Raw genomic sequence first — 27,032 nt, forward strand, 5'->3', positions numbered from 1 at the left:
ATAAAGTCTTCTCCTCTCAAAATGTTGGTACAAGAGGAGCAAGACGAACAAGGAAAAGTTCCTTTGATTGGATTATTTGTCACAATTGCCCTTTGCATCAAGTTTCTTCCATTTGTAGTTTTATTAAAACGATTCTATCATTCGCTATCTTGCTTAATTTCCTTAGAATAAGATAAGGGTGATAAATAAAAAAACTCCAATACCTGCATCTCCTGGATTTAAATGAGTTGTAGACTGGTTACCTAACAATACTAACCAGCAATGAATCTTTCAGATAATCTGCCTAGGAACCCTTTCATAAAATCACCCTCAAAATACAAAAAGATAACTCAACTATGATGATATGGCTAGAATAAGATAACAAACCTGGCCTTTTTTCTAAATATCATTTTTATCCCTTGTGATTTTACAGCGTGATATTTTCTTGTTTGGAATCCGTCCATCTAGAAAATAAAATACTAATGTCCTATCTTGACTAGACGTCGCCATTGAGCTTTACACGCTATATCTACATATCATGTAAGTGTCTTATAATTGCTAAAATATATGTATATATATCAATGTTGCATAAAGCTAGGATTAATATAGAAAATAAATTTTTCTTTAGACTCTTGTTACCAGACAGCTAGAACCGCTCTCTAAAGAAACTAAGAAAGAAAAGTATTTTCCTTACATCATTACAACAACTTTTTGTAAGTATAGATTATCATTCTAATCTTTTTCTGCCAGTTTTGTTAAAAGGCCATCAATATCTACATGGTCTTAAAGAGGGTTCATTGCCCCTATCTATTTTCTACCACAGGGTCTATTCAAGTAAATTTGTATTACTTTTCCATATTGGTCAGTATTACAAGGAAATGAAAAAATTTGATAAGATTTGTCATTATTTTGTGACTATCTTAAATAGGAAGGTTCAATTTTTAAGCTACTGTAAAATCTGTAAACTGTTATCTTGTTGTAAAGTCATTTACCTATGTGTGTAATCCTTATTTCTGTCTATATTTATTTATTTTTTTAGAAACTTTTTGTGGCTACTCCAGAAGAAGGCGCTGGCCGCCGAAACGCGCGTAGAGTACCAATCTGCCACTTCCAGTGTTTTTTAACTTTATATATGTTCTCATTTGCATTGTGATTCATGCCATGTGATTTATAGATTGTTGTTTTAAGTCTAGTTTGTTTAAACTACACTCTTTTAACGTACATATTAAATCTGTGAATGTGATATTGTTCTTTTTAACTCTTAATAAATTGTTTTCTTTACAAACATTTTGTAGCTTAATTCCCTTCCATTTATTAAAACTTCTTTGATTGTCTCTCATGGTTGCCTAGATTGTTAAATATCAAATGGTTACTTTTCCCTGGTCTAGGAATCTATTTTCTATGAACTCAGGGGGTCCATGTTAAATATACGCTAACCGACCGGTATTTAGCCATTCCTAATGTAGGTAAGGATTCGGTAAATAAGGAATCGGTAAATACCGATTCCTTAATACCGATTCCTTATTGCTCTTGCATTTAAGGAATCGGTAATACCGATTCCTTAAATGCAATGCAGGAAGCACATTAAAGAGTGCTTTTGAGCCTTAAGAAATCGGTAATTATCACCAACTTCAAGTTGGTGGTAATTACGGATTTCCTTTAAAAAAGCACTTCTTTGCTCTTTTAAAAGTGCCACACATCCATGCCCATAGGGCATGTATCTGTGCCACATGTGCACACATGCACATTTCAGGGGTGCAACAGGGTGTCCTTTGGACACCCTGGCACCCTTGAAATACCTCCCGGTATTACCGATTCGGTAATATCGAATCGCTAATACTGAATGTCTTCACATTCATTCATATGGGCCTCCAAGCCCATAGAAATTAATGGGTAGGTATTCCTTATTACCGAATCTCAATTACCGTTTCGGTAATAAGGAATATTAAGGATTCAGTATTTTTTACTGAATCTTTACCTACATAGGAAATAGCGATTTCTTAATACCGAATCGGTAAAATTTGCTATTAAGAAATCGGTATTTCTGATTTACCTACATCTGGCCCTCAGTTCTCACTTTTGCAGTCTGGTCGTAGGGGGTAGGACACCTAAAAAATGGAGTGCAAGTGCTGAAAGATATTCTCTGCCAAGCTGTATTCTGGTAGTATGCCCTTGACAGTATTGGTAGTGGTAAACTTTTCATTTACCCTTCTTTATAGGAGTGCAAACCTTCCCACCCTGTTGGCCATTAAGATTTCCATCAAGTGTTGAAAAGTGAGAAACCCATATTTGTCATGACTGAAGGCTCTGCTTTTGGGCAGAAATAAAACATTTTCATGTATGCAACATATCTATAATGACCGTACATATTTCAACAATCCCTCCCTGTTTGTTTTTTTTTTTTTTATTTTTTTTATTTTTGGTAAACCTTTATTATACTTAAAGCAATACAATCGCGGGCAAGCAAAGCGCCCAGATCAAAAACATACGTCATTACATCCCCAAATTGCCCCATTGTAGCTCAGGATAATGTTTGAATTATCAAATACCAGGATGGATGAGGTTTCTTTTTTCTTTTGGGATTCTAAGGAACAGGAGCAATAGCGAGCAATCTTTTCAAAGTCTACAGCCAATTATCAAATCGTACAGAGGCGATCAACTGGACAGTTAAAGTGGGAGTAGGGGCAAAATAAGCAATACTGAACAGCCATAAGCGCAGTCTCCATGCAGAACAAATCAGTGCCCCACCCCACAAGAACTGAATACGCCATAGAATTCCCGAAGAAGAAAACAGAAAAGTGCAAAGGAAAGGGCCATAGAATCAAGAATAAACAAGAAGATACACAGTACCCAGCCCCCCACCCCCCACCCCGCACCCCTGCAGAAGGCCATGGCCTATCCCCCCAGCAGTGTGCCCGTCGCCCTAATAGGAAACCCGAAATATAGTTAGAGAAGAAGAGAAGAAAGAAGAAAAGATGGAGGAGGAAGACAACCAACATGTATATTCTCAGCCGCCGACCCCGCAACCGATGAGATACCAACGTTCAACTCAGTTAATGTCCCGCTTGTCCCTCATAGTCCCAGCAATGTGAGCATCAGCAATCCAGAAAACGTCCTCAGCCTTGCCCCCTGCGATCAAGTGCATCGACGGAGTCCAGCTGTCCAGCCGCCATCGTGGATGAAAGAGGCGACCGGGATGGCCATAACAGAATAGGAAGCTGTCCACCAAAGTCTACCCAGACCAACGCTGCGTGTTCAATGACGATACAAAAAAGATCAACGCAAAGCAGTAATCCCCCAAAGGCAGCGGGCCAGTACGATAACACCGGCTCCAAGAAAGGATGAAGAGTCACGCCATCAGACCACAGAGGAGTTGCCGGACATGGCGTCCGGGGACGATTCCCCAACCATTGCACGAGTCCACGAACACCAGACCTCTTTCGGACCATTGCGGTCAGCACCGTGGCGGAATCAAAATCTCGGTCTTCCAACGCCTCCGTATGTACCTGGGTAGGCAGTTCACTGCGGTCGGGTGCAGGGTGTGGCGCAGTGCCCCGCACTTGAGGACAACCACGGCCAGTCGAGGGCACATCAGGAGCAATAGCATCTAACCGGCTCCCCAGATCCTGGGCATTATCATGAAGGGCAGCTCGTATAGCACCTAGAGCGCCCAGAATATCGCAGATCCCCAGCGGTGCCTCAGGAAGAGAGGATGCAGCATTTCTCTTCACCCGAGGCTCACGGGCGTGTAGCAGCTCTTGAAGCCGGTCGTCATCATCCCATGCTACCAGCAGATCACCCCGCCGACACTCTGCAAAGTACAGCCGAGCTGGAGGCACAGGGGCAGCAGACTGCATTGCGTCACCACACACAGCGCTGATACAATGTCGGCAATTACCTGGACTCTCAGTCGCGGTCCAGGGTCTCCAGTTCCAAGCACCGAATGCGCGATGCACAAAATGGCTCCCACCACAGCGCAGGGAAAGACAAAGGAACTGTCCGGGCCGTCCACAAGCGGGGAAAAGATACAATGTAATTCCCTCAATTGCAATATTTCCAAGCGTGCAAAATCGCAGGGCGGAATGAATCGCTGCAGCGGGAAGCGCAGCGCGACAGTCTCTTTCCGGCCGATCGACTCCGCCCCGTCTTCGATGGCCGCTGTTGTTGTGGCTGGGGCTGGCCGTCCCTCACACACAAAGACCCGGTCTCACAGCCATTAAGGGACGGGGAAGAAGCGAGGACGTTTCACCACCGGTAATAATAATAATAATAATAATAAACATTTATAAAGCGCATGGCTGCACAACTGTGTATCCCCGCGCTGACTGCCAACAAAACTCACAGCGGAAAAAGGACGGAAAAGGAACAGAAAAGTATTAGTAACAAGCCGGGAAACACACCATTGGGATCGGAATCGCATCCCCGTTCCAAAAACTTGGCTCAAGTGCAGGATAGATTGCAGGATGCTGGAGGAAAGCGAGAAGGTCGGCGGAGCCGAGAGTCTAGGCGGCCATCGTGGTTGCAGGCTAGGCTCCTCCCCTCCCTGTTTGTTTTAATTACAAATAAATGTTACCGCCCTAAGACTCCGAACTGAAATGAGAATTACTTTCTGTACCCAGTACAAAAGACACATATAATTTTACTGGTGGAGATGCCCTGTGGCCCCTGGTGATACTCCATCAAAAAGTGTACTTTTAGATAGTCCACGTCTCGAGCTGCAATCATTGGCCTCCTCACAACTAACCCTTCTCTTCCACAGGAGCATATCTGGGCAGTGGTGGTTGCATGGCTTATTCTATATGCCCTTACATCAGAGGTGAGAAGCTGGAAAGGCCCAGCAGCATCAGTGCGGTCATTAGATATAGCGGTCAGTCCATTATGTCTTAAAAGCCTTTGTGGCTGATTGAGCAAGGCCCTGGCAGAAAGCAAAGCTGATGCAGAAAGATGGCATTAAACCCACTTGGCTGGGCTCCTGCCAATGATTTCTTGTTGTCCCTCCGATGCTACTGATTTACAGCAAGGCTATATATGGTAGGGTGTTCTTTGTGAAGAGAACCAAGATGTCACCAAGTTGTCTCGCAGAGAATCAAAAGGATCAAAGGAAAAATCTTTAGTAGTATTGTAAAGGCAAGTGTCAGCGCTCAAGTATTGCTGTCTGACTTAAGTTATTAGGAGCAAAGAACGCCTTTGGAGACTAACTGTGTACGCTTTAACACATTATACCTCATGATGTGTGTTGTGAAGGCTGTGGTTTGAATGTACCAGTGGGTGGATCAAGCTTTTTTCGGCAAGAAAGGGAAGGCAGCACCGGGGGCTGAAGAGGTTTAGCAATGAAAGAGAGGCAGCTGATGCTGAAAATGAGGACAGAAAATTAGCAATGAGCACTGACAGGACTAAAGCATGGACATACATAACTGTCAGCCAAACAGGCTTTATTAGATTTAAATAAATCATAAAAGCATGCAATACAAAAACTAATCATTAAAGACATTTAAAACACAACAGGAATTTTTCACAATAAATATTAAAATAACCGCACCCCAATATGTTCAGTGCATATAATTGAATACATCATCTCTGGGCACAGAAAAGGTTTTCAGCATATCGAGTGGACTTTTCTGAGCAAAAAGAAACCGTGGCATTGGTTCTGGGACTAAACAGCAAACAAAGGTGCTAACGGAGTATGTTCCAGTCCCATTCTTGATGGGCCTGGAAGCACCCAGGGCTCACCGTGGACACCGTCACCACGTGCTCCGGTCATGCAGTGAGTCCGGCACAGCGAGTCGAGGGTGAGTGCGACCTGGCAGTTTGTCAATATTCACAAAACACAACACACTGAACGTTGTCTGGGATATAGAGTCAAAGTTGAATTTTACTCGAAAGGGTTTCAGGATCTATAGTTTGATATTTTCATGCAGACCATCCTGAAGCCTAGATCTGCGTGAATGCACCTAAATATCACACAACAATCTGGTTCCTGATTGACAGAGTTTATTTCAATTTCAACAATTTGTAAACAGTGTGGTTGTCCAAATAGGGCCTCCAAATGATAACGAAGAAGACCCTCACACCAAAGCTTAGTGGGCAGGTAAAATAACCAGGGCTTGAGTTGTTAGGGACAAACTATCTAAAGGATCGGGCTCAATCTAACACAATTAAACCCAAGTACTCAAGCTAATCTTTCTAAGGCTTAGATGGACAACATGGGCTGACCACACGCCCAAGTTTATGGGGTCCTGTTTGGGTCAAAGCTCTGTATGTGAAGCAAAGGGCTTCACTTTTTGATGAAAAGGGCAAGTACCGACAAACATGCATTAAAATGAGAAATCACAGGCCCTGGGCACCACAGGACACTGGAGGGGGAGTGGGGGGAGCGAGGGTCTGCGGTGTCTTACCCGGATGCTGTCAGTGCCTCGGTTGTCGTCCACATGCCCCGACTAAAGAAGCATTGGCCGCACAGCCGTGTAAGTGAAACTGATCCTGATCGCGCGGCCGCGTCAGTTTCACGATCTCCAGGAGCTGTTGTAAAAGTGCTTCTGAATGGCCATATGGCGACTGCGCACGTGGCTGCAAACTGATGGCCAAGCAAAGCTGGTGGTAGCACTTTGAAATGCCACTAACTAAATGTCTCACCAGATCAGCGCATGCACTGGCTCTAGCGAGACCTGAAAAAGCACTATGACACGGTCAACGCTAGCTGCGTCATAGGGGATTTTATTTTCAACTTCAAGCCATGTTGTACACTAGCTAGCGCCGCTGTTCAACATGTCATAAAAACATATTGACAAAACCAATAGATTTTGCAAAGGCAAATCCTATTGGCTTTGCCAATGCTTGTTACTGTTGACTTCCCTGACATTATCACTGTAATTGTCTACAGCAGGCATACATGCATGCAGTCTCTCATACCTTGCAAACTACCCATGCCGCATGTGTTTACAAGTTTTTGCAAATGTGAGCCACATTTTTAGCTATCTGGTTCTCCAATGGGGGCCATCTTTATTTTGGTACTCGGGCCTACTTTTGTTTTCAGTCCGACTGCTTCACACAGTACGTCTTGCGTGTCAGACATTGCACTGAACGACACTGAACATTTGGCAACCGTGCAAAAAATAGATACCACAGAACTGCACTATTATTGTTCGACTTGTCTTGCAGGGCTCATGCCCTCCAAACTATCTGCAACAAGCTTACATTTACTGCCAAACTGTAAACTGTACTTGTTGACTGACGCTACGTCCATATAAAGATCTTACAAAGTACAGTCTTGTTTGCCAGCCCTTAAATTGGCTTTTACTGCTGGGACACACAGTTGGCGGAAACTCAGTTGGTACTGCTTGATCAGACGCTGCTCTTGATATCTGTTCTTGCTGATAAGATTTTACACATCCACACGGCCTGTTTTCACTGCCATCACTGGCATGGTGTGATGTGACCTTTGAGTCAGTAAAAGAGTCTACTCCGGTAATGACCTTGCTCCTATCTCCACAGTGCAGAAAATAAAGCTGGAGTATGCTTATTCCATACATCTAGCGCCGTGTTTCTTGAAGAGTGAGTTTTCAAGTTTGGTGTCAGCCAGTGAGACCCTGACCATGGGTCTTTATAAACTTGGTCTTGTGATAGCGGAGGGGTGCGTCTCTGACAATGAGATTCTGCCGCCCAAAAACAGCATGAGGGACTATGTTTAAACTTTCCTCCATAGTAACCAGTCAACTAATCACCCTAAGACGCAGGCTCATGAGGCCCTATCACCACGCTTCAAATGTGTGTATCAATTGTAGCATGCTTGCACATTTGGAGGCACTTGCTATCATTTGCTGTCGCTCGTTTTCATGATCATTATTTCAACCAGCATGTTTGACCATGACGCATTTGGGAGCTTGATAGGTTGATGTCTGGGAGGCATTAAGCCATCATTTTCCGTTTTATTCACGAATAATACATCAACCGGCATGTGTGATAATGACCCATTTATCAGTATGATGAGTGGATGTTTTGATGTCACGCCGCTAGTGAGACGTTTTTTCTTGACTAGACACTTGTCCTGGAACTGCAAGGAGGTCCACACCCTTGCTTGTTTAAAAACCCACCACCAGATGGGTTGTTTTGGATTGTGAATATGTGTTTGTGTTTGAAGTGTGTATCACGCTTTGTGTTGAAGTTTTCCAAGGGTTCATACCCTTTGGCCACGATGGCGAATGGCAATTCATCGGGTCATATACTTAATTAATGTTGAGAATACTTTGGGATACTAAGCCACATTGTGACTCACGCAAAAATGAGCCATGTATGAATTGTGCTTTACATATTGTAATTCTACAACCATGTACCCTTTTCTCCTTTTCTTTTCTTTTCTTTCCACAGAGACCATATTAGGTCATTTTTCATGATAATGCCTCACTAAGGGCCAACTCAAGCCCCGAGGCAAAACCTAGCAGCCGATTTTTGCTGTTAAGTTTTAGGACCATAGGCATTTAACATTTAGTTTAGAATTGAGTATTTTTGTAGGGATCAACAGAGGTCCTGATGAGTAGGCAGGAGGGGTCTGCCTATGAAACATGTCATGTCGACAAAGTAGACCACACTTGTAATTCTACTTACTAACCCCCTTTTTAATGTTCCCAGCTTGCGAAGCCATTAAAGTTAATTTTTTCGACTAGCCAGGGAATTTTTACCTTTTTTTACACTACCATTCACGTAACTAGGTCCCTACACTCCCTAACACATATCACTATCCTCATCACATCACATAGCCTATTGTCAAAAATATAAGTGCTCCTGCGTCACTCGTAGGTCGAAGCACGCCCCGCCCCGTAGAGAGACGGGAAGACCCCAATGATGGGAGAATGACACTATGGGATTCATAGTGTGTGAGGGGTATTTTAAAAACACACAGTGCCCTGATTCTGCCACCTGCAGAGAGGCCTAATTTTCACATTGCAGTGTATCCACAAGTTTAATAAATCCACTTGGGCTTCCAATTTTTGGGAATTTTCATTTGAGGCGTCTATTGTTGCTTGGAACATTTCTAGCAGCGATGTCCAATGATCTGTTGTTGTACTTTCATTCCTGTCGGTGATAGAAGATGTTCCTTTATATTGTATACCACTTTGCTCTGATGTATTTGATTTTCAAGTGCCTTTTCCTCAAGCTGCATTGTTTGGGCTCCCGAACAATATGGATGTCATTTCAGTTTTTATGGTCAAATGATTTTCAGACCTTGGGCCCCATCCTACTCAAGGTTTTGGAGACCTTGTTGTCCATTACGATTCTGCTGTTTTGAGTATTGCTGGGGTGACACTGACATGTTTTTAGAGAGAACCTGATCATGTTTCAGAGCACTAGAACTGTGAATATGCTCTTTAGAAGTTTCAGGAGGCCACTGTTTTGTGTGAGAGTCCGTTTCTGGTGGCCTTCCTCTTCTGTTTGTTCGAATGAGCCTATTATTTCATCAGGATCAATCTCCTGTTCGTTTTGCTCTTCGATTTGCAGGGTCTTTGCCAAGTCACTTTCAGTTCCAGAATTTGCCATTCTACTATTTCATTCCCACCTGATTCAATTGAGGATCATGGCTTCTTACTGTACAAGGTACTAGAAGTCTAATATGAAGCACATCTGCCATAGCCTCTTGGAACGATGTTCGTTGTGACCTTATGGATAGTAAATCAACGTATTTTGATGTACCTTTATTTGAGTTTGCAACGCCTTGGGAATTTTTTTATTTTTGAGCTGTGTACTTTATATTTCTGGATCTACCTGACCTTATTATATATGCTATATAAAACATAATACCAACTAGCTTGTGTCGACCTATTATCATGTGCTGCATTGGACGGATTTCATATCTGTTTTATCTTTTTGCTTGCTGTTATATTTTATTTGAAATATTGTGCCATAGGTTCTTTTTTTCTAATTTTATTGTTACTTAACAAAACCTACGTCCTAGGAATCTGACGGATATAGCTCCTGTTCTTTAAAGGGATGTGGATTCCATCAGCGCACTTTTTATGGACTTTATTTTTTGTTTAAGTGGTTGCCTCATGAGATTACCTGTGAGCCTCCGCCTTTACTCGCTGGCAGGGCAACCCCAGAGTTCTTCCACCAGGCAGTATATTGAGAGCCCTGCTCCAGCGAGTCGGTTCCCACCACCTTTGTGATGGCCTCTGTGCCCGCATTGGTGCCCGCCAGCAGTAAGTGGCCTCCACGAGATTGTGCAGGCAGGGGAACAGGAGCGCAGGTTGTTGTTTACCTTCGGGGATGGTAAGTGGAAAGCGAGGCTGCATTTGAGGGAGACAATGGCCCCAGGACAAGAAGGCCCAAGCATGGCCGGCTGCTTCTGTGGCATCCACCATCTTACGGTTGGCTGTGTTCCGACTATTCTGAGCAGCTCTGATGGCAGCGATCCCGCTGCAGTTACTCACACCATAATGCAAAAATAGTGCTATTTAAGTGCTGCAATATAATAAAATACAGTCTTAGATGTTACTGGCCATAGGTATCTGGTTATTTTGGTAATGTTATCTTCCATTTGATTAAATACTACATAAAACCGTATATTAGTGGGCGTAATATGTTACATTCTCGATGGTTGTGCTACAGAAGACTAGTGTCCAGTTCTTGGCAGATACAGCAGCTTTGTTGAACCTGTTGATTATTTCTGCATCAGTCGTATTCATGAGGCAATCCTTGTACACATTGGCAGACCTTGACTGAACCAGCTGAGCCACCCAAAGCCAGAATTATGTTAGAGCAGGTAATGACAGACATAGACATCAGAACTGTTTTAAACCTTAAAAACGCAGGTGGAACTTGTCAACAGGGAAGTTGCTGATCCTGGATGTTGCAGAGTGTCCTGTGTTAAAACGTAACTTGAGTGAGCTTGAGCAGTAGTGCGTCTCCAATGAAGCATAACCTTTATTTTTTCACATCTCTTCAAGATAATGTTTAAAAACATACCCAAGTTAAACCCCACAACCCAGACAACAAGCATTTGGAAAGCAATAGGTCTAACATGTATGAGAGTTTGAGCTATTGGCAATGTAATAGCTTTAACTCTCGAAATTCGCGAGGCCTATTGCATTGCAAATATTTGTTTACCAGCACCCATGCAGCGCTTTCACATTCATGGAGGCCGCGCCTCTTTCTTTAGACATGCCACATCTAAAGAAAGGGGCGTAGCAGACATTAAAGTGAACCCACGGCATGGGGCGCTTTGACAAAAAAAAGCATCTGTTTGACAAACAGATTTTTTTTGTAAAAGCGCCCATGCCTCGCTTTCACTTTAATAGCGGCCGCGCACCTTTCTTTAGAGGTGGCTTGTCTAAAGAAAGGGGCGCGGCGTCCATGAATGTGAAAGCGCTGAATGGGTGCTAGTAAACAAACAAAAATAAATAAATGAGGGCGGCCGCTATCCGTAAAGCGGACCGGGCTGCTAAATGAAATAAATAAACACGGCCACTATAGTTAAAGCAGACCACCATTAGGAAATAAAATAAAAGTGGGCGGCGTGCTATGATGTAGTGGGCGGAATAGGGGCAAATCATTAAACAAAAGAGTGCTCACAGCCAAGATAAAGCAGACTGTGTAACAAGACAAGTAAAAGGTCCATAGGTAACAAATGCAGACAAGGCGGTACCAAGGAGGGACTAACAAGCCTAATAACGAATTGGAAGCCAGCGTTTACGAAGGACTTTGACACAAGCCCATTAAAAATATGGGCAGGGAGTGGGCGGTGCTTCAAGTCCATACTCTAATACAGCATGCCTTGCAGCAGCGCATCTGCTGCCCAGGCTCAGCCTAAAAAGGGAAAGGTGTCTGCAACCTTGGGACACCTTCTCCCTCTATAAATCTCGTTGGGTGTTTGGCAACTGAAACCTTTTTTTTTGCTGTTAAAGCTGCACTAGTTCCTTTAAAGAACAACAGTTGCATTAAAACAAAAAAACTTGTTTCCCGTTTGGGAATGCTAATACAGGTAGAGTGGTCTGCTATTCCTTGCAAGCCGGACGGCAGACGGTTCGGCAGTGCTCTGTGACTGGAGATTTTGTGACCAATTAGTACATAGGTCGCAAAAAGCTGGTGCACAATTTGTGACCACTTTTTGGTCTGTCTGTTAGCTGCACATGGTACGAAGTGAGACTTTTCTTCGATGGGCCTGAGAAATATCAAACAAGGGACCTTCCTAACCCAAACATTCTGGTATCTTGCAAAGAGCCCCGCTTGCCACCACACCCATCACTGTAACCTAGACTTTATGAGAAGGGACAGTTTTTATTGAAAACACAAATCCAACCGTTCTTTCGTCACCCCACCCATCATTAGTGCTCAAACTTTAAGGGTTTGTCAGGGACATGCAGCCACCTGGCTCTTCCAAACTCAACACACTAGTGCCCTTCAGGCATCGTAGGAGGCGACCATGAAAGGGCACATAAACTTTAATGTTATTATTATTATTATTAATATTATTAATGTATACTGCGCACAGCTAACCGGAGGTTTCCCTGCGCCATCAGACACAGGCAAGTGCAAGGAGACATTTTATTAAATAACCACGTTTTTAAGCATTTGCGGAAATTCGTATAGATGGTTTCATTCCGAAGTGACGTAGGGAGTGAGTTCCACAGAGAAGGACCCAGGCAAGAGTAAGACCGGCCGCCCATGCGTGACAGTCTGGTCCTAGAAACCGAAAATTTGGCCTGAGTAGAAGAGTGAAGGAGGCCCGGTGGAAGGTAGGGATGGACTAAGGCGTTCAGTTACTGTGGTGCTATAACAGATTTGATTTAATGAATATAGCTCAGGGCCTTGAATTTAATGCGATTCTCCACCTTAAGCCAGTGAAGGTCGTAGATTGAGCCTAAGATGAAGGCCCTTCTAGAAAACTTGGCAGAGTAACCTGGTCGTCGAGTTCTGCACTACCTGAAGTTTACGAATCACCTCCTTATTGGCTCCCAAATACAGGACGTTGCCATAGTCCAGCCTGGAAGTAATAAGAGCCTGGACCACAGTTTTTTGCGTGGGACCAGGCAACATCCACAGGATTTTTTTTAGCCACTTCAGGATTGTAAAGCAGGTCGAGGCGACCTTGACTGCTTGCTGCTTCATTGACAGCTGGTCGTCCATGATTATGCCGAGATTGTGGACCTGTTGCGCAGGTTGGGGGAAAGCACCCATTTGAGGAGGCCAGTGCTCAGGGCCCCAGAGATCTTTATTTTTCACAAAAATGGAACTTGGAACTGGTTGACGGAGAAAAGCCCTGACAAGTACGGTCAGTGAGGAAATCAGTGAGCCATTTGAATGCTGCCCCGACAACGCCCAGAGATTGTAAACCTTTTAGTAGGGCGGTATGTGACAGTGTCGAAAGCGGCACTCAAATCAAGCAGTATGAGTGCCACAGTTTTACCCATATCAAGACGATGGCGCAATATTTCCATAACTCCCAAAAGAGTGGTTTCCGTAGCGAAACCTGCCCTGAAACCAGCCTGTGATGCATGTAAAAAAAATTGAAAGTCAAAAAAATGCGTCAATTGCTAGTTAATGTGTTTTTCTAGTATTTTGGAAAAAGCTGGGAGTAGAGAGACAGGGTGGAAATTGGATGGTTCCGCCGGATCAGCATTGGCTTTTTTCAGGAGTGGGAGAACCATGGCATGTTTCCATTCAGATGAAATGTCTGCAGGGATGCATTGAGCAACTCCATGATTAGCTTTAGTGATGATGGCTCAAGCTTCTGAAGTATGGTGATGGGAAGAGGATCTCTAGGAGAGCCGGATTTAAGGCTGTTTAAGATACGTTTGAAGGAGATGGTATCCAGAAGCAGCCAATTTTCTAAAGTGTTGGAAGGTGCAGCAGTCTGGTTAGCCAGTAAAGCAGAGCTACCCGATGTGGGGGGGAAATTTCTTAGTTTGCTGTACCACAGTGGTTGTCACTACGTTCAGTGCTGAGTAGATTTTCTCCACTTTATCGATGAAGCACTTGGCTAAATCCTCACATTGAACTTCGGTGATCACAGGAGGGATGGATTGCCAACCTGCGCCCGAAAGATATTTGACTAATTTAAACAGGGTCTTGGAGCTGATTTGTGCCAACGTAATGGTGTTACTCACATATTCAGCTCGGGCAGCGTTGCAGAGGGAATTGAAGTCTTTTTTTGCTAATTTGTATGCAAGTTTGGATTTGGGTGCAAAGTCCTTCCTCCAACGTCTTTCTAGTGCTTTACATTTGGTTTTCTCTGTTTCTAACCTCTCAGAGAACCAAGGGGCAGGGGGTCGGTGATTGTTCACTTTTTTAATGGATGATGGGAGACCTGTATCAATGGATGTTAAAATCCAGGTATGGATGGTGTCTGAGTCTGCTAGATTGACTGAAGTAATGGCAGGAATGTTATTAAAGAGGTGTTGGTTAAAGTCAAGTTTCTTTCAGTTTCTAGACCTCAACTTGGTGGCTAAGATGGGCATGTTAGCACACTGCAGATCCTGCCTCACCCCGAACCCGACTAAGAAATGATCGGACTAAAGTACTGGGAGAGCTGCCTGGCATGAAATATTAGATATTTTTGAGAAAATAGGGTCCAATAGATGGCCCGCCATGTGGGTGGGACCGGAGTTGCGGAGCAGGATATTCATAGCTGCCAGATCAGCCATCAGAGATGTGCTCGTTGTGCATGTTGGGTCATCGAAGTGAATATTCAAGTCTCCCAAAATAGTAAAGTTGGCAGCGTCCAACAAAGGGGGTAGCCCATGGCCCTACTGGCCCAGGTGGGCGGTAGATCAAGATCCCAGGGAATGTAAATTGGGGTGTAAGGGAGAGTTTGAATGAGCTGGCCTCGCAACCCTTAAAGGGTAAGTCCTCCTATTTACAGGTATATGAGTTATTAAAAATGATCGCAATGCCACCTCCTGTTTTGGCACCACGATCCTTCCTAATTATCGTGTAGTTGGGGAGCAGAGCGGAAGCGACATCAGGGCCAGAGCTCTCATGTAACCTAGTCTGCCCAAATGTTCCCCAGCATTAACATGCAGTCTGGTTTGTTCAATCAATCAATCATGGCACTTGTAGAGCGCACTACATACCCGTGAGGGTCTCAAGGCGCTGGGGGGTGGGGCATGCTGCTACTGCTCTGAAGGTCATCAGGTCTTGGGTCTGCCGCAGGTGGATGGGGAGGGTGTTCCAGGTCTTGGCGGCGAGGTGGGAGAACGATCTGCCGCCGGAGGTTGCTCTTCGGATGCGGGGAACTGTGGCGAGGTTGGAGGAGCGGAGCTGGCGGGTGAGGGTGTAGAGGCTTAGTTGTCTGTTGAGGTACGCTGGTCCGGTGTTGTGGAGTGCCTTGTGTGCGTGGGTGAGGAGCTTGAAGGTTATCCTCTTGTTAACGGGGAGCCTGTGTAGGTCTTTTAGGTGGGGTGTGATGTGGCTGTGGCAGGGGATGTTGAGGATCAGGCGTGCCAAGGTGCTCTGAATGCGTTGAAGCTGTTTCAAGAGTTTGGCCGGTGATCCTGCGTAGAGGGCATTTCCGTAGTCCATCCTGCTGCTGACAAGGGCCTGAGTGACTGTTCTTCCTGCTTTGGTGGGGATCCACTTGTAGATCTTGCGGACCATGCGGAGGGTGTTGAAGGAGGATGAAGAGACGGCGTTGGCCTGCTTAGTCATGGAGAGGGTGGAGTCGAGGATGACCCCTAGGTTGCGTGCGTGGTCGGTGGGCATTGGAGCTGTTCCCAGTGGGGCCGGCCACCAGAAGTCGTCCCAAGCCGAGGGGGTGGGTCCGTCCAAGGATGATGACCTCCGTTTTGTCCGAGTTCAGCTTCAGTTGGCTGTTCCTCGTCTATTCTGCGACAGCCTTCATTCCTTCGTAGAGGTTAGTCTTGGCGATGTGGGGGTCCTTTGTGAGGGAGAGGATCAGCTCGGTGTCATCTGCATAGGAGATGATGTTGAGATTGTGTAGTCGGGCAACGCGGGCAAGCGGAGCCATGTAGATGTTGAACTGCGTTGGGCTAAGGGAAGGGATCAATAGTTGACATTGCAACACGTGGGCATTCCGGGATGGACTGCAACACCATATGCAGAGAAAGAACATTAGAGACACCCATAGCCTGCTCACAGCCCCGGAATGCGCCCTTGGCACAGGCTTTTTAGGGAGATTGGAAAAAAGTGCAGTCTGTGGTACATCAAAACTCACGTAGATTGAGAGATAGAGGGAGTGACGCAATAACAAATAGCTACTGCAGTAATGGAAACCGGCCCAGTAAGCAAACAAGTAAATAAACCAAGCGCAGCCACTAAAGTCAGCTGACCGCGCTCCAAATTAATTGAATAAATAAACAAGCAAGGCTACAAAACTGAAAGTGGCCCGTGCGGCAAATCAATTAAATAAACAAGCGTTGTCCCTAAAGTGAAAGAGGACCGCGCTGCAAATAACAACAAAAAAAAAGAGTGCCTAACGACTTATGGAGACCGTGTAACGCCGCAAGTAAACAATCCGGTCCTGATGGGCGGTCCCAAAAGGAGGCAGGGCGGTAACAAGGTGGACTAAGAAGCCTCATTATCAATCGGAAGTCAGCATTTAACTTGGAAGATGATGCCAGCCAATGAAAAATATGGGAGAGGCATCCACACCACTTCTAAAAATACCCTAATACAGAATGCCTCGCAAAGCGAGAAGCGCATGTGCTGCAACGTTAGGCGAGATCTAAAAACATAGCCTGTGTGACCCAGCAAACGAGATCCAGCTTGGGACAAGCACAGATCTGCTACAATCTGCAAGCCCAGCTGATTGAGGGCATTGCATTCAAGAAGGGGATGGACACATGTAACAACAATCAGGCTGATATAATCTTAGACCATTCGAAACAAACAGAGAGACAAAGTAAGCCCATATATATTGATGCAATCCACATTGTGACGGGGAACACGTGCAGGCATCCCAAAACCCCAGAGTGTATGAGGGAACATGGGGAGCCAGGCCCTAGATTCCTGAAGAGAAGACCCTTGAAGCAAGTGTTATACTAGTAATTGTAATTCCATTTATATAGTGCTTCATACTCCATTGTAAGGTTCTGAAACGCATTATTGGATGGATAGTGTGCCACACCATGGGAGAGTGCTTATGTGGAAGGGTGCTGTATTTGTGAAGAGGCTAATGTGGGAAGCAGTTTGGTGTTGTTCGAGAGGTAAGATTCAAGCCTTTATCCTGTCTTTGCAATGAACAGTGTGATGGAAATAGACGAGAAAAAGACAGTGCCTGCTCAGTTTGCATTAGCTGGCTGCTGTGTATCGCTACAGCACTAAGTAGAGTTTTTCGTAGTCTCAATAATGTTTACTTCGGGGATATTCCCCATAAAACACATACAATTGGAAATATATATACAGGGATTTCATAACAGGTCATAGTGTAGGCAGAGAAATTAATATTAGCACTATTTTAAATAAGAGCCCGAGCCGCTTCCTTTGGAGCCTTACAGGATATAAAATGTACTCATAGCAAAAACAATGAGTGTACTTGTTTTGGATTTAAAAACTCCTAGTACAATTGGATAGTGTCTAATGCCTTGATTGAGGCATAATGATCAAATCCATTTTCTCCTTGCAAGTTTATAAGCAAGGCAGAAAAATAAAACATGTTCTGCATTTTCAACTGCATTATTCCGCATTTTACAGAGACTGTTATCAACTGAGCTGGGATTCCTTTTTCACATAAAACTGTTTACAAATAAAACTCCTAATCTAAATTTGATGTACAAAAGTTTGGCCTGATGTGGTAAAATGTCATCCATATAAGATTTGGAGGAGAAAGCAGGCGTGTAGTTCAGACATTTGTCAGAAAGACTACCACTTTTCATGTTTGTGTGACATTTTCCCAATATTCATATGGCATAACCACGGTAGAGTAGAAGTCCGATCTAAACTCAAATTTACTAATAGGCCATTTCTGTATGGGACTATCTCAGTTGTTGACCGCAGTGTCAGCCAGAAGGCCTGAGCGTGGCAAGGTGTTCAATTATCTTGACATCACTGTCAAAAACAGTGGTAATATAGGAGTGCTTTGGAGCAGGTTCAATAACGAACAAACAATGGCAGTACTTTAACATTGGCCGTTCTCCAGATTTCTACTCTATAAAATGCTGCTGTTTGGCCTCTGGCACTAGAAACCTGAAGGTTTGGTGACACAGATTTGGATGTTGTTGCTCTCTACATTTCGTAGACAGCTACAGCTGTGTGAATCAGTCCTATTTTGCTCTTCTGAATATGGGGGTTCCAGGATAGTGAGTTGTTAAACTTAGTGTCCAAATAGACAAATTTGTTGACAGTATCCAAGAAAGTATCCTCCATCTTCAGACGAGCCCTTATGCAGATTAAGGGACATATATCTGGTCTTTGAGATGTTTATTTCTAAACCCCGCAAGTCAGTGAAATGTGCAAGCTTATTTAACCAATTTACAAGCCCACAGGTGTTCTCAATATCAACAGAGTAATAGCAGCAAAGAGGATTGCTGGGATTGATTTGCCATCCAGTAGTCACGGACGCAGTAATTTAGGTAGTCGATAACATCATTAATATATAGAGAACAGAGTGGTAGCTGAAACACAACCTTGGCGTAAACCACTGTGGATGCATATACTGTCAGTACGCCCTCCCTTCCGGCCTGCCCTAACGCACTTGTGCATAATTGTGTTCATAGAGCCTTATTATGTTTGTCAGTATATTTGGTTGGACACCCTTTGACTTGATGGTGTGCTACAGCCTGTGGCTGGGGGCTAGATCAAACGCAGCCCTCAAGTCAAAACATGTTACATATGTGTTCCTTGTTTATCTTGATAGACTTCCATGAAATTAGAGCCAATTGAAAGGCTTGGTTGATAGTGCAGGCTTTTGCTCGGATTCCTTTTTGGAAGTGAGATAAGATCTGTGCCTTATCCATCCACTCTTTAAGTTTATCTTTTAATTGGCTACAACATTTTTTTTTTAGATTATGTAGTATAGTAATAGGTCTGTAATTTCGAGGGACACCCTTATTTCTCTTTTTGAAGATCGGGAGGATTTTGCCCAAAACCAATAGTTAGGAATGTCCACTCAGGCAACAATTGCTTCAGACAACAGATTTATATTTGAAGTCCAGACTGTGATCTCAGAGTGGGACAGATCTCTGCGAATCCAGTCAGGGCCAGGGCCTTCCCTACTTGACCATGACAAATCAGAGATATCAGTGCAAATTTTGAGGCGGTTGATGGAGTTAGGGACATGAAGGTGCAAAGATGTCTTCAGGTCTGTAGTTACAGTATAGATCTGCAAAGTGCTTTAGCCAGACCTAGGGTTGTATGCAATTAACGGTGGCAGTAACACCATCTAAGCTACCATGTGCAATGATGTGTCAGAATGCCCCCAGGAGATCTAGCCATTTTAGGGCATTCCATTTTCTCTTGCTCTCTTCAAGGACATATTTGTATAGAGGTCTGGCATCTGTAATAACTGTGGGCATACATGATTTAATGGCTATGATCTTTGTTGTTTTTACCTTACGTCATTCACTTGTGTACCATGGTCTAATCCTAGATGTAGTAATTGGGAACATTTGTCTCCGTTTGTGAAAAGTTCCTTCAGTGAACTCAACAGTTATGAGTTTAACTCAGTAATTGAATTGCTCAGCTCATTGGACGTAAAGAGCTAGAACGTTGTTGAAGGAGTTATAGATTTTTCCTAAAATATCTGGCTTTTCTTTTATTCTGTGCCATTTTACTGACCTCGGTTGTTCCCAGTTGTTGGCACTATATTACATGACTTCTTGGGGCCAGATAGATCGCATATCATCACTTCCATCAGATGTAATGCACTGTGATCGCTATACGATCTTAGAACTATCTTAAAGTCCTCAAGTTTTTGCCATAATGCTATGTAAAAAAAATAGTCAAATCTACATCTATAGCAATTTTTTGAACACGTTTGTGACCTATCTCTATCGGATAGTAAATTGTGAATGGCCATTGCATGCGCTTAGGCCTTATGAAAGGATCAGGGAAGCAAGTTTAATGGCTGCTGCAGGCCAAGCTTTAGAAGGTTCAGTATCTAAGCTGAGAATGCACCTCTTGTTCAATGATAGTATTCATGCAATCTAAGGACTCGTAGGTGACATTAAAATCCCCAGCTAGCATGGGGGAGGTGGGGGCAGAGGAGAGGGGGCTCTATCTGCAATACTTGACAAGTGATGATCAAGAATGTTTAAGGTAGATGCAACTTTGTTCTTGGGTAAGAAACGGTTGTAGATACTATATACACTCACTGAGAAACCACTCATTGGCCTGATATTCAAACCAGTAATATCTGGGGAGCAAATATGTGGCTGTTTGATCGAGAAATGTAGGGAAATCTTCATCCAAATAAGCAGTCCACCTGATAAGCAGCCTGCTTATGATGGATTTGCTTCCATACGGTATGTTACAAATCCAGGCGTATGCACAGGCTCAATCGCCCATGTTTCCTAGAACATACAAAATTGGTAAGAATCAATAGCTGCTCTCCACACTGGATCAACCAGTTTTTAATACAACCCTGCCACTTTCCAAGACAACAACTGTAATGTTTTACTGCCCTCAACTGACAGTATTTTACCCGAACAATTAGACTTTACTTTCTCGCAATCTCTTTCACTTACGCCTTGCACACTTCCTCTGGAGGCTACTACAACAAGAGCTGATGGGACATCTGGACTTCCAGTGAATGTTGTGCCTTCGACTCGAGGCTTGAGCACTATGCTCAGTAGAAGGAATATATGGAGCAATCAGTCCACATCGCTTTAGGAGGAAGCAGCTGGGCAAGGCAAAGTTGATCTGTCCCGCTGCTTCATCAAGAGCTAGATACAGGGTCAGGAATAGTCTTAGTTGTGGGTATTGAACTTAGACTGAATTTAACACCTTCCATGCCATGGCTTTTCCCGTCCTGTGCGGAAAAACCTTGAAAAGCAGCATTTCATGACGAGCTCACCTTGTCATGAGCACAGCTCCAGTGTGCCTCATGAGGAGCTGAGCGCGTCATGAGCATGGAAGGGAAGCCACTGTTTGGAATCAGTGTGTAGGTTCAGAGCCGTCAGTCTCCCCGCTTGCTTGGGATCTTTGAGAACCAACTCAATGTAATCAAACGGTTCAAGGTTCCATAAAAAGCATAGGGTGGAGGATGTATCAGATCAAATAAGAAAGTTACAATGGCGGTGTTGAATCACCTTGCTTATGAATAAATGAGCCTCCTCCCTCCTAGTGCTCTCAGTGTGTTTCAGCACGTTAATCGTGTCCTTTTTCTATAACAAACTTGAATCAAAATTAGCGTGGCTATTCTTATGATTGCAGTGTCTCTTGTTGGGAGGGTGCGAAAACTGTCTCTTAGTGGAATAAGCTGTGTGGAGTGTGTATAGACGTTGGAATTTGGGATGCATGGTGTGTTACAAAACCCCCATGCAAAGCCATGATGGTGTTTAGAAGGAGAAGGAGCAATAAAGATGCCTCACATGTTGTGTATTGGTGCGTTTGCTGTGCGTTCAGAGACGGAGTTGAAATGTCAGGCTATGCCTGGTGACAAATTGCTGCTTACTCTGTTAACATTGAGATTGATGCTTACTTTTCGTTCTCTGACTGCAAAGTGAGCGGATCTTGTAAAGTGCTGTATCTGACGATCTTGGTGGAGTACAGGGAGTGTAAAATGAAAGGTTGCAGGGTGATATTTTGTTCTTATTCAACAACTTTTAAATACCTGTAAATGGACTCTACAAATGTTTCCAAATATATCACCAGTTAAGAAAGCACAAATGTAGCACTTTTTTGTACTTCTGAAGTGTAATGGAAACAAATGTTTTGAATAGGGTCAAAACAAATGAAGCCACTTTACTTAGTGATGTGCAAATGCTGATTATTTCCGGAAACCTCAATTTCCAAACATTGTCATTTGTGCTCTATATAGTTTTATCAGTAAAATGTAATCAATTTAGTGGCCATTTCAACGAAAAATGTGATATCTTTAAATGTAACATTGATGGCAGCACCCCACACTAGAAATTGTTCCAGTACTGCTAGGTGTGTGACTGTCACTGTAAAACAGGGGCCTCCAGGATAGCTCACATTATTGGATATAGACCTTAGGTCTTTTTGGTTTTCATTGGTAGTGCTCAGTTCTGGACACAATTTTACTTTATGATGGTTATTATTTGATTGCTGGCTTCTTTGGATGGATGTACATGTATTACTTGAGTGGCCTTCTCGTTCTATGTTTGCTACTAAATCATCGGCCAGTCTGCCTCTCTCTAACACTTCCTGTAGCCTAGCAATTAATACCTAAACCAGAATTTTCACTTGGGTTAATTTCTTAATAAGGAATTAAAACATGGTCGTTAATATTGTTCATTTTATCCGGGACATAGACATTGTGTGGGTGCATAGATATGCTGTTTGTCATTAGGAATACTGAGCAATGGAGTAAATCTATTATTACAAAGAAAGGCTCTTTGTAATAGTATTCATTCGGCCTGTGCGGCGATTCTAGATGGTGGGTTCTAAGTGGATCGGTTCAGCTAGCATAGAACTCTGAGGGTTAGCAAGAGATGAATGAGTGGCTGCTAAGGAAATACAATAAGTGAAGGGCAGAACTTCAGGACCAGTGGATGGTTTTTATTGTACTTTTTGGTTATTTTAGCAGTGGAAAGAGTGCTTTTGTTTCTTTTTCTAGTTGAGGATGGTCTCCATTTCCTCAATTAGGACGTCAATCTCATTAAGAGTAGAATTCTCAGCTGCATAACTAGCTGACTCTTTCTCTTTGTTCACTCTAGGTAGAGTTTTAGCAGCCTTTATAGGCGTAGTAGCAGTCAAGATGACTCTATAAGGGAACCTTAACATTAAAATGAAATAATGTTGAGCCAGTTCAAGAGAACAAGGTTCAAAATGTATTGACGTATCGTAAAGCAGTCCAGTCTTCAAAATGGGTGAGACACTGTAGACATGAGCTGTGGAGTCCCAAAAGTTTCCTCTCTCTCTCTCCGATTCTTTTCAATATTTACATACGTCCGCTCATTTCCAGTTTCTGGCAGATGGGGATTAAGATCTATAATTATGCTGATGACATGCAGCTAACTTTTACTATTGATGAGTCAGCTGAATAAGTGGAATTCGTTAGGAATGCTATGATCATCAAAAATTGGATGAACAATCATCAGTTAAAATTGAATTCCGAAAAAACTGAGATAATTGTACAGAGAAATAAACTCATGCACTGGACTCCTACACATTGGCCCCCGGACCTTGGGGCTGCACTGCTCCCCAAGCCAGTGATTAAGAGTCTGGGGATACAAAATGACTCGGATCTCACCATGAACTCCCAGATTGGATCGGTAACCTCTGCCTGCTTTGTTCAGCTGCGTAAGCTGTGCAAGATGAGAAGATTCTTCAGCAGAGAGGCTAACATTCAAATCATTATTGCCCTGGTTCTTTCCAAAATTGATTATGGAAATGCACTGTATCTTGACCTTCCGCAACATCAGAAACACCGTCTAAAGATGATTTAGAACCAAGCAGCTAGAATCATCTATCAAAAGGATAGACAATGCCACCACTTTAGCCCACTGCTGAAAGAACTCCACTGGCTTCCGGTGGAGCAACAAACTATGTTTAAGACAGGGTGTATCATTTTTAGAGCCATTCAGGGTACTGGTCCTAGCTATATCTCATCTAGAATCATCCAGTATGCCTCCCAGCGCAACCTAAGATCTATGCATCTGAACCACCTGGTTGTACCAAGACGTAAACGCACTGGAGGGTCACGATTCTCTACCCTGGGCCCGAAACTGTGGAACTCGCTGCCAATTACTCTTAGACTTGAAAAAGATTATGTAGACTGCTCCAGTTTCGTACCCTCTCTGCTCAACTCATAGCGCAAGAGACCGTTGGTGAACGTGTACTCAAGAAATACCCATATAATAGAACATAACATAACTATGAATACAAAAGCAAAAATATGGCACTAGAAGAGCACCAAGAAAGGGAGACCCAGCCGTGAGATAGCACTCGGTTAGCAGCACACAAGCTCCTCGTGGACGGTGTGGGCACCAACATCAGAGGAAATAAACTAAAGGCCTTCAAACGCGACATTGGAAACTGTAGACCTCTGAGGCGGAAGCTGGAGGTGTTCTTGCTCGCTTTTTAAAAAAAATTGTGAAGTGTGTATAACTCTATTTTAATTACTGTGCACCTACCCAGAGCTCTTCTCTGGTACTCCTGCCAAGCAGGCACTCTGTTACACCCTACAACAGCGGATCTTAGCCCTGTGTTGAGGGAAATATCCCACGGCCGCCATCGCTGCTGTAACGCGGGGACACGCCCACCCGTGAGGCCACGCCCACCCCCCTCTCTATAAATGTGCCTTTCACGCAAGCGGAGCGGACGAGCGCAGCGGGAGCGCCTAAGGCAAGCCCGTCTGCGCCCGTCCGCGCCTGGCCCGTGCCTAGGGCCAGTCCCTCTGGCGGTCGGGCTGTCTCTAGTCGTACTTGCTGGACCATATCCCAGCTCCTTCATTTAAAACCTACAACTTGTCCGTCCACTACGCGTTGTAATCTCTGCCATCTGGAGGACGCCCCTTTCTACTGTCTACAATGTAACTTTGCCCTCCCGCCATGGAGCCTACGCCCCTCTCCCTGCCTCAGCCTGCCTAAGCGCCTGACCCACCTTCTGACGCTGAAAGCAGGTCTGATTAACTGTCGTTCCTTGCCTCGTCATTCCAACGAGATCTGGTCGTCAATTGTATCGGACGCCTGGGATATCCTGTTTCTTACTGAGTCATGGCTCAGAGATACCTCTGACCCTGACATCCACCTAGCTACCCCGCCGGGTTATCTTTTAAAGGGTGTCAATCGTGAAGGGGGCAAAATAGGAGGCGGTCTCGCCATTATCCTAAAATCCCATCTCAATTTGTCCATCACCAAACTGACGAATATCGGGATGATTGAAGCTATGTACTTCACTATTGCGGATACCGCGGCAGTAGTCTTGGTGGGTATTCTAGTCTACAACCCTCCTACTGCCTCGACTCTCTCTTTAACGACATTAACCCACCTGATGGCTGATCTTTCCCTAAAGCACCAACATTTTCTGGTGCTTGGAGATTTCAACCTCCACGTGGATAATTCTCTCTGCTCGAAAGCTAACTACTTGTTAGAAACGATGCAGAGTCTGAACTTGCTTCAATTAGTCAAGGGTCCAACACATACAGCTGGGCATACACTTGACCTTATCTTTGCCAATTTCTCGAATATCGAAGTCCATCCTTCTCTCCCTCTTACCTGGTCAGATCACCACCTTGTCCCTTTTGACCTAGAGCTAAGTTCGAGACCCACACCTACTGTCCTTGGTAAAGAGCTGGGAAGAAAGTGGCATAAAGTTACCTGCACAACCTTAGATCCCTTATTCAACTATCATCCGGACCCTTTGTCTAGTGACATTGATGAAAACGTGTCCAAACTTAATTCCGCGCTGCTCCTTGCCATAGATTCCATCACCCCTCTCAAACCTATTACCTCTGCTAGAACACGCCCCTCTGCCCCTTGGTTCTCTCCGACCCTCCGTGAGGAAAAAAGCCGCTGCAAAATACTAGAACGCAAGTGGCAACAGAATTATGACCCTGAATCCAAAGCAATTTACAAAACCGCTTTGAAAAAATTCCTTAAACAAAAAAAAGTTACCATGAGAGACTATTTCTCACTACAAATCTCTAACGCTAAGAACTCCTCTAAAACCCTTTTTAATATTGTTAAAGAATTTGTAAACCCTCCCGCCAGGGCCTCGCAGAACCCCTCTAGCCAGGCACTATGCGATGGACTGTCTGACTATTTTCTAGAGAAAATTGATAAAATTAGAACTTCGTTTCCTACTGAGGAACCCTCCCCGGTCCCCCCTGTCATGGCCCCGGAATCTGCTTCATTACAGTCTTTTAACGAGCTGACTCTTGAGACCGCACTCAGGTCATTCACCCAGTGCAGATCTGGCTCTCCTTCCGACCCAATCCCTGCCAAGGTCATGGGTGACCTGGCCCCCTCACTGGCTAGTCCTTTTCTTTCTATTTGGAATGCCTCCCTCTCTCACAGCATTTTTCCAACTGCTTGGAAGGAAGCTTTGTTGGTCCCCATTCTGAAAAAGCCTGATGCCGATCCTACAAAATTTAGCAACTATCGCCCCATCTCCCGGCTCCCCAAACCCGCATAAATTCTGGAAAAGGCCGTGCAGCTGCAACTGACAGAATATCTAGAAAACAACTCTTTACTACACGACTCTCAATCCGGCTTTAGAGCGGGCTTCAGCACTGAGACTGCTCTCTTGGAAGTAGCTGAGACTATCCGTAAGTGTGTGGATAGGGGCGAGGAGACCATGTTGGTCCTCCTCGACCTATCCGCCGCTTTTGATACGGTTTCACATAAAATCCTATTAAACCGTCTAAAGCAGGTCGGAATTGGTGGCTCTGCATTAGCCTGGGTTGAGTTATCCCTTACTGGCAGAACTCAGAAGGTGGCGCTCAGACCTTTTAAATCAGAGGGTAAACCCCTGCTGTGTGGTATTCCGCAGGGCTCTGCCCTGAGCCCTCTGTTTTTTAACGTTTATCTCGCACCCTTGGCTGCAGTGGTGGAGTCTTGTGGGGTCAGAGTGGTCTCTTACGCTGATGATACTCAGCTGATATTCTCTTTTAGAGACCACTCTGACTCCACCTTTGCCAACTTCCTCCAATGTTTGGACAACATCTGTGCCTGGATGACCATCAACCACCTCAGGCTTAATACTGATAAGACAGAGGTCTTGTTTTTTAACCAGAAAACTCCAATATCCCCCAGCCTGTGGTGGCCCACAGTACTTAACCCTTCGCCCACCCCTGTTCAATCAGCACGTAACCTTGGTTTTCAGTTTGATGATTCACTTTCTTGTAAAGCGCAAATCAACAAGGTCACCTCAGCTTGCTTCGCGAAACTTCGCATGATTAAAAAGATCTTTCCTTACCTCCCCTTAGACGCCTGCAGAACAATCACTCAGGCCCTCATCACATCTCATTTAGACTACGC

The 27,032-nt window shown here is 44.2% G+C and overlaps 1 protein-coding gene and 1 long non-coding RNA gene across 4 annotated transcripts in view; both read left to right on the forward strand.

The window, feature by feature from the left end:
- NCOA7 (nuclear receptor coactivator 7) overlaps nucleotides 1-27,032 on the forward strand; it is a 1,085,323-nt gene that overhangs the window by 273,627 nt on the left and 784,664 nt on the right. The window lies entirely within an intron of this gene.
- Nucleotides 437-1,215, forward strand: LOC147708243 (uncharacterized). The gene is made up of 3 exons (XR_015296493.1): nucleotides 437-519; nucleotides 622-692; nucleotides 1,019-1,215. It is a non-coding gene; the product is annotated as an uncharacterized LOC147708243 (long non-coding RNA).

This window comes from Lissotriton vulgaris, chromosome 6 (assembly GCF_964263255.1).
Source record: "Lissotriton vulgaris chromosome 6, aLisVul1.2, whole genome shotgun sequence".
Lineage (NCBI taxonomy): Eukaryota > Metazoa > Chordata > Amphibia > Caudata > Salamandridae > Lissotriton > Lissotriton vulgaris.